Raw genomic sequence first — 6,208 nt, forward strand, 5'->3', positions numbered from 1 at the left:
GCTCTGGCAATCTTTTCTCCAGAGGGTACACTCTTCTTCGATATGTGCCAGGCATGGGCTCCTTCAATTTAAGGTCCTACACCGATTACATATCTCCAAGGAAAAGTTAGCCAAGTTCTATCCAGGAGCTGACCCTCTGTGTAACAGATGTAAAGCAGAAACAGGTTCGCTCCTTCATACCTTTTGGACATGCCCCAATCTTCATACCTATTGGGTGTCTATATTTAACACTCTGTCAGAGATGTATAACGTTAAGTATGATCCTTCTGCTCTAACGGCTATCTTTGGGGTGATACTTCAAGACATCACTTTGCCAAAATGCTATTCGAATTCTATTGCCTTTGCTTCACTTATCGCAAGGCGCCTTATACTTTTAAGATGGAAGCAGGAAGCTCCTCCCACACATGAACAGTGGCTTGCGGAGCTCATGAGGTTTTTACATTTAGAAAAGATGAGATATACACTGGCAGGTTCAACCACCAAATTTCTTAAGGCATGGCAGCCATTCCTGATGTACATGGAAACATTTAAAATGACCACCTTATCATGACCGGATGCCATATCTCTATATCACTATCATAGTTAACTGTACGCTGAATGTCCCTTATACATTTTATTTTTATATTTGTTTGTTGTTGTTTGTTTGTTTTTTGTTGTTTTGTAGGGGTTTCTTTGGTTTGTTTGTTTTTTCCTTCTCTATTTCTATTATCTTTTGGGGTATTGTAAATACTGAACAGCAAACTACTGTATGTTCAATGTTTTATTGTTAACATGCTGCTGTGACTGAAAATAAAATTTATAAAAAAAAAAAAAAGACTGTTGGGAAACCATTTCAGGTGACTGCCTTATGAAGCACATCGAGAGAATGCCAAGCGTGTGCAAAGCAGTAATCAACTCAAAGGGTGGCTAGTTTGAAGAATCTAAAATATAAAAGATGTTTTGAGATATTTCACACTTTTTTGTTTACTATCACTATTTACATTTGCAATATAAATAGTCATGTAAATAAAAATAAAAAAACATTAAATGAGAAGGTGTGTCCAAACTTTTGACTGGGAGTGTATAAGTTTTAATTTTCTAAGTAATCACATTTCTAAAGGTACTACTGATATAGAATTCCCACCAGATCTCATTAACAACCCATCCAATCCACACATGCAATGAAAACAAACTATAGATGTGTACTAGAAAAAGTTTTATTTCCTGCGAAAATGGTGTGTGGATGCCATGTAGCAGAAATGTAGTGGAAGTGTTGCTGAAAACAGCTGAAGAAGGAACTATCTGCTGAAAAGAGGTGAAGAAGCTGAACTGTCTGCTGAAGACGGCTTTATTTGAAAGGGTACACTGAAGAGAGTCAAGAAAGCAGAGGGAGAGAGAGCGGGGAAGACATGCGGCAATGGCCATAGGCATGATTTGAACCTGCGCCGCCTGCTCTCAGGGTGCCTACTCATCTCAGGAGGCAAACCGGCACTCATCCCAGAGAGAGATATGACGTAATGTAAAAAAAGAAAAAGTAAAACAGGGAGTAACGGGAACACACACACAGAGCCGCAGACAGACACACGGATACATGACTGAGGAAATATGAATAACATGACAGGGAACAGAATGAAACATGAGGGAAGCAAGTCTCAAGAACTCACAACAAAGATAATCACAGCCACACAGAGGGAGACACAGAGGGCAAAGACACAAAGGGGGAAATACGAAATAATCAAAATCTAAACAGAAACAACCTAGGCACTAGAAAATCAACTTAAGACTACCAAAGAGGACTTAAACATGAAACATAATACAAAATGACATCAAAACATGAGAAAATTCAAACACTGAGTCAAATGACTCAGGATCGTGACATCCACCACTAAACAAAGCTTCTCTGCCTGGAGAAAAATTCTTCACCAATCAGCATTCATGACACATACTTTAAATTTGACTATGCACCTGTCTTTCTCCTTTGAAATGCCTTTGTGCACCCCACATCCTCCATATTTCCTCCTCTCATCATTCAAGCTCCATTCACGCCACCTTTATCTCCACCACCAGCGTCTCGGCTCGAGGTCCTGCTCCAATCGCTTTCACAGCTGGGGTTCCCTTCTGCCGAAATGGGCCATCGGAGTCTAAGAGCCAAGCATCTATCAACACTCTGTTCATTCTTTCCAATGACCTCTCCTTATGGAAATGACAGTTGGCTATTGTCTTTGAAAGCCAGATTGATGCCGAGCTACTGGAATGTATATTTTTTGTATTTTTAATGGGAATTTCCATATTTCATTACCAAAGGCTGGTGCTTTGCAAGCTGAGAGGATAGCAGGTTTTGCACATACATTTTGGAAAACCCTGTGCTCTCTGACAGGAGGCTGACTAAAAACTGGCTCTGAAACATATGACAAAGAAGACCCAGGACTGTTGAACAGCTATTGGACAATAATGGGGCAACTTTCACCAAGTCCAGCAACTGGTCTCTTCAAATCCCAAACAATTATGAACTGTTGTTAAAAGAAGAGAGGATGCTACTCAGTGGTAAACATGTCCCATACTGTTTTTATATTCATTTTACACAGTGTCCCACATCTTTTAAAACTATGGTATACACGTATCAGACTGTGAGACTGAAAACATTGATTTGGATGAAGGAAAAACACTACATCCAGATGGACAGAATCCACTTTCTGGCATTGCCATTTGTTAAATTCACTTTTAATGTGACATATTTTTATCACTAGAGAATGTAAATAATAATAATAAAGGCAGTTAAATTTAATTTGACGAGGATGAGATGGTATCGTAGTGATAAGATGGTTACCTCAGGGAACTGATTTAAGATTTAAAGTCTGAAGTCATATATTGTCCACACATGTCAGTAATAATAGGATTCAAAATTAGTGACCAAAGTAGTCTTAGGATACATGGAGAAGAGTGACTGGGGCCTGGTGGTATATCACATATGTTTGGTTCCTTCTGCCCACACAAGTGGGCTTTACGAATCTTACGATTAGGTATGGTATGGTGGCATTTACGAATACAGGACAATTGTACAATGACAAACACAATGTAATTGCAGAGTGTTAGGTCATCTTTACAATTACTTTTTTTAATGTAGTGTAAAAATGCATTTAGATTCTGCATAGAAAGAAAACAAATAACAAGAAACAGAAGCAGCGGTGGTCTTTATTTATTAATAATTTACTGGTTTAACTGACAGATTAACAAATGCATATTTTTTTATTTTCATAATCTAATATTTTTACAAAGCAGAGAGATTTACATGAAAGTATAATTTTTCATTTAGGCAATACATTTTGTAATTGTTTTCTTCAAGAATCACTGTGGAATAACATTAAAAGAATGAAAAACTTACCAGCAGGTGGCAACAGAGCATTTGTCACCTTGCTGGGCCTAGATATTCCTGCTCTTCTTCTCAGTTCAACTGAAAATCATTTAAACTAATTTATGATTCTTTTAAACAAGTAGCAAATAAGAGCTGTCACCTTTATCTATCATCTATCATCACTTATAGCTATCCATTTTAATTGTAGCAGCAGTTTTTGTGTAGTAGGTCTAATTGTGCTGGTACTTTGAATAAAAGACAAGAAAGTGCTGAACAAATTAGTGTTCAATTGAAAAAGAACTGCAGGGAATTAATGGGCTAACATTTCTGACATCCACCCACCCTGCGGGGGAATGCTGTTTTTTTTTTCTTCTTCCTGTCTTGTCTTTCAGGTTCTGGGTGCCGCAGGTGAGGAGCGTTACGGCTGGATAGCCATGGGATCAAAACGGCCGTGTCTGACGCGCCAGCACCCCCGGTGCGAGCGTCGCGGTACGGCGGCTCGAGCAAAAGGCTGGTAGCAACGTAAAGGCTAAGAGGATTTTGCGGACCTTTTAGCGACTGTGTGGTTTTTGTGTGATTGCGCTCTTTCCCGTGCTATTCTGCGTCCCCCCCTCATGATTATGTCCTTCTCTTTCCCCTCAGTCTACGTCCATTCTTGTTCATAGTCCCGTTACCTACTGCATTGACTGTTGTAATTCTCTCTTGCATGGTTTCCCCCCAAAATCCCTCCATAAGCTTAAACTTGTTCAAAACTCTGTTGCTTACATTATTACCAAATCACCTCTGTTCTTCAGGAACTTCAATGGTAAATGGCCTGCATTTGTATAGCGCTTTACTCAGTCCCTAAGGACCCCAAAGCGCTTCACACTACATTCAGTCATTCACCCATTCACACACTGGCGATGGCAGCTACATTGTAGCCACAGCTGCCCTGGGGCGCACTGACAGAGGCGAGGCTGCCGGACACTGGCGCCACCGGGCCCTCTGACCACCACCAGTAGGCAAACACAGTTAGTATCTTGCCCAAGGATATTTGGCATGCAGTGAGGAGGCAGCCTGGGATCGAACCACCGACCTTCTGATTAGTGGCTGACCTGCTCTGCCACCTGAGCTACAGCCACCCAACTTCACTGGTTCCCTGTGAAATTCCAGATAATATACAAAACGTCTTCTGCTCACCTTCATGGTCCTTCATAACCTTGCTCCTGACCTGTTAAGCACTACGTTAAGCACTATGTTTCCACACATAAACAGTTCATGTATGTGCCGCTGTCGGAATTTGAGACTTCTTTGAATTTTTGTAGATTCTTGATTGAGCAATAAAAAAAAACAAACAAACATATGCAACAATAAGCCAGTGACACCCAGGTGCAAGTGATTTTCCTCCCTACCATGTGCTACTCCCTATTTCTAAAAAGTAATTACTGGTTTGGCTTGTAAATAAGTGTAACTAAGTTTTTTATGCCACTTATCCAGGTTTGGATTGCATAGAAGCAGTCTAAATAGAGACAAGCAGTGCTCCCTCTCCTCAGCCAAGTCCTCCAGCTCATCAGGAGGACACAGATGCATTCCTAAACCAATTGAAAGAGAAAAATCTCTCCAGAGTTTCAGAGTCCCAAATCTTGCCCACGGTGTCCTCCCAGTAGGAAATCCCTGAAACATCTCACCCAGGAGGTGTTAAAGAGGGAGTGAAGTCAGATGCCTGAACTACCTCATCAGGCTCTTTTTGATGTAGAACATTGGCAGCTCTACTCGAAGCCCCTCCTAAATGGTTTGGTCCTGACCCTATCTACAATCTCATTCATTTGGAGCTTGTGAACATACGAGGGCAGCAACATAGACTGACCAGTAAATTTACAGCTTCGCTTTCACACTGAGCTTTGTCCTCACCACAACAGACTAATATAGTTTCTGCATCGCTGAATATGTGGCCCTGGTTTATCTCTCAATCTCCTGCTCCATTATCCCTTTACTCATGAACTCAATATTTTAAACTTCTCCACTTGGGGCAGCAACTTGTCTCGGATCCAGAATGGGTTATTTGTGGATCAGGCTTTTTCCAGTGCATTCTGTGAATGCTTGAGTTTGAATGCTGGGCAAAATGTTGTTGAGCAGTTTTTGTGGTAGTGCTAAATAAACTGGGGCTAGTGCATCTTCTAGATGAGGCTGCTGCAATTGTTGACTGCCTTTGCCATGAGGGGTTTGCTTGGGCTATAGCAGTTTGTAGTTGGCTGGTATGTATGTGGCCTGGTTTCAGTGTCAGTGCCGTTAATGTTGTGGTTGATGAGCGTAAAAGAGGACACCACTTGTGTGGCGGGCTCTTATTGAGAATTGCTCAATAAGCTAAGGCTTCTTCTAATGCACGTACCTGTCTGCAATGCAATGTTAGATGAAAAAAAACAAAACATTGTCAGTTGTTTGTCATTGATGTTTTGAGGGTCTCGGATTGATTTCAGCCTTTAAAACCTCTGATCAAAGAATTGATAAAACTTCTTGCCCACCTGTCATTTTCAAATACTGAATTTGATGGTGGTCTAGATGAGAAGATGGTCTTTAAAAACAGACTAAGAATACAAGGTTTTTCTTTCTCACTACCAAAATCAAAGTATTCAGATCACTTTTGCAATTTTTACGAGAGGAAGAAATCAAGAGATTTAGTGGAGAATAGACTATCATGAAATCATGCATTGCGTTACAATTTTTGGAGTAATTACAATCCTCAATGCCAAATCTATAACTGTAGGAATTAGTAGCTATTGCTTTGCTTTAATGATAAAACATTAATCTCAATGTATATATATTTTTAACCTATATCTATGTACAATTTAGGTTTTAAAATACAGATTATGCTGGAGAATAATCAGTGAAAACAAACTG

Source organism: Simochromis diagramma, unplaced genomic scaffold, assembly GCF_900408965.1.
Source record: "Simochromis diagramma unplaced genomic scaffold, fSimDia1.1 OVJJ01000585.1, whole genome shotgun sequence".
In the NCBI taxonomy this organism is placed as follows: domain Eukaryota; kingdom Metazoa; phylum Chordata; class Actinopteri; order Cichliformes; family Cichlidae; genus Simochromis; species Simochromis diagramma.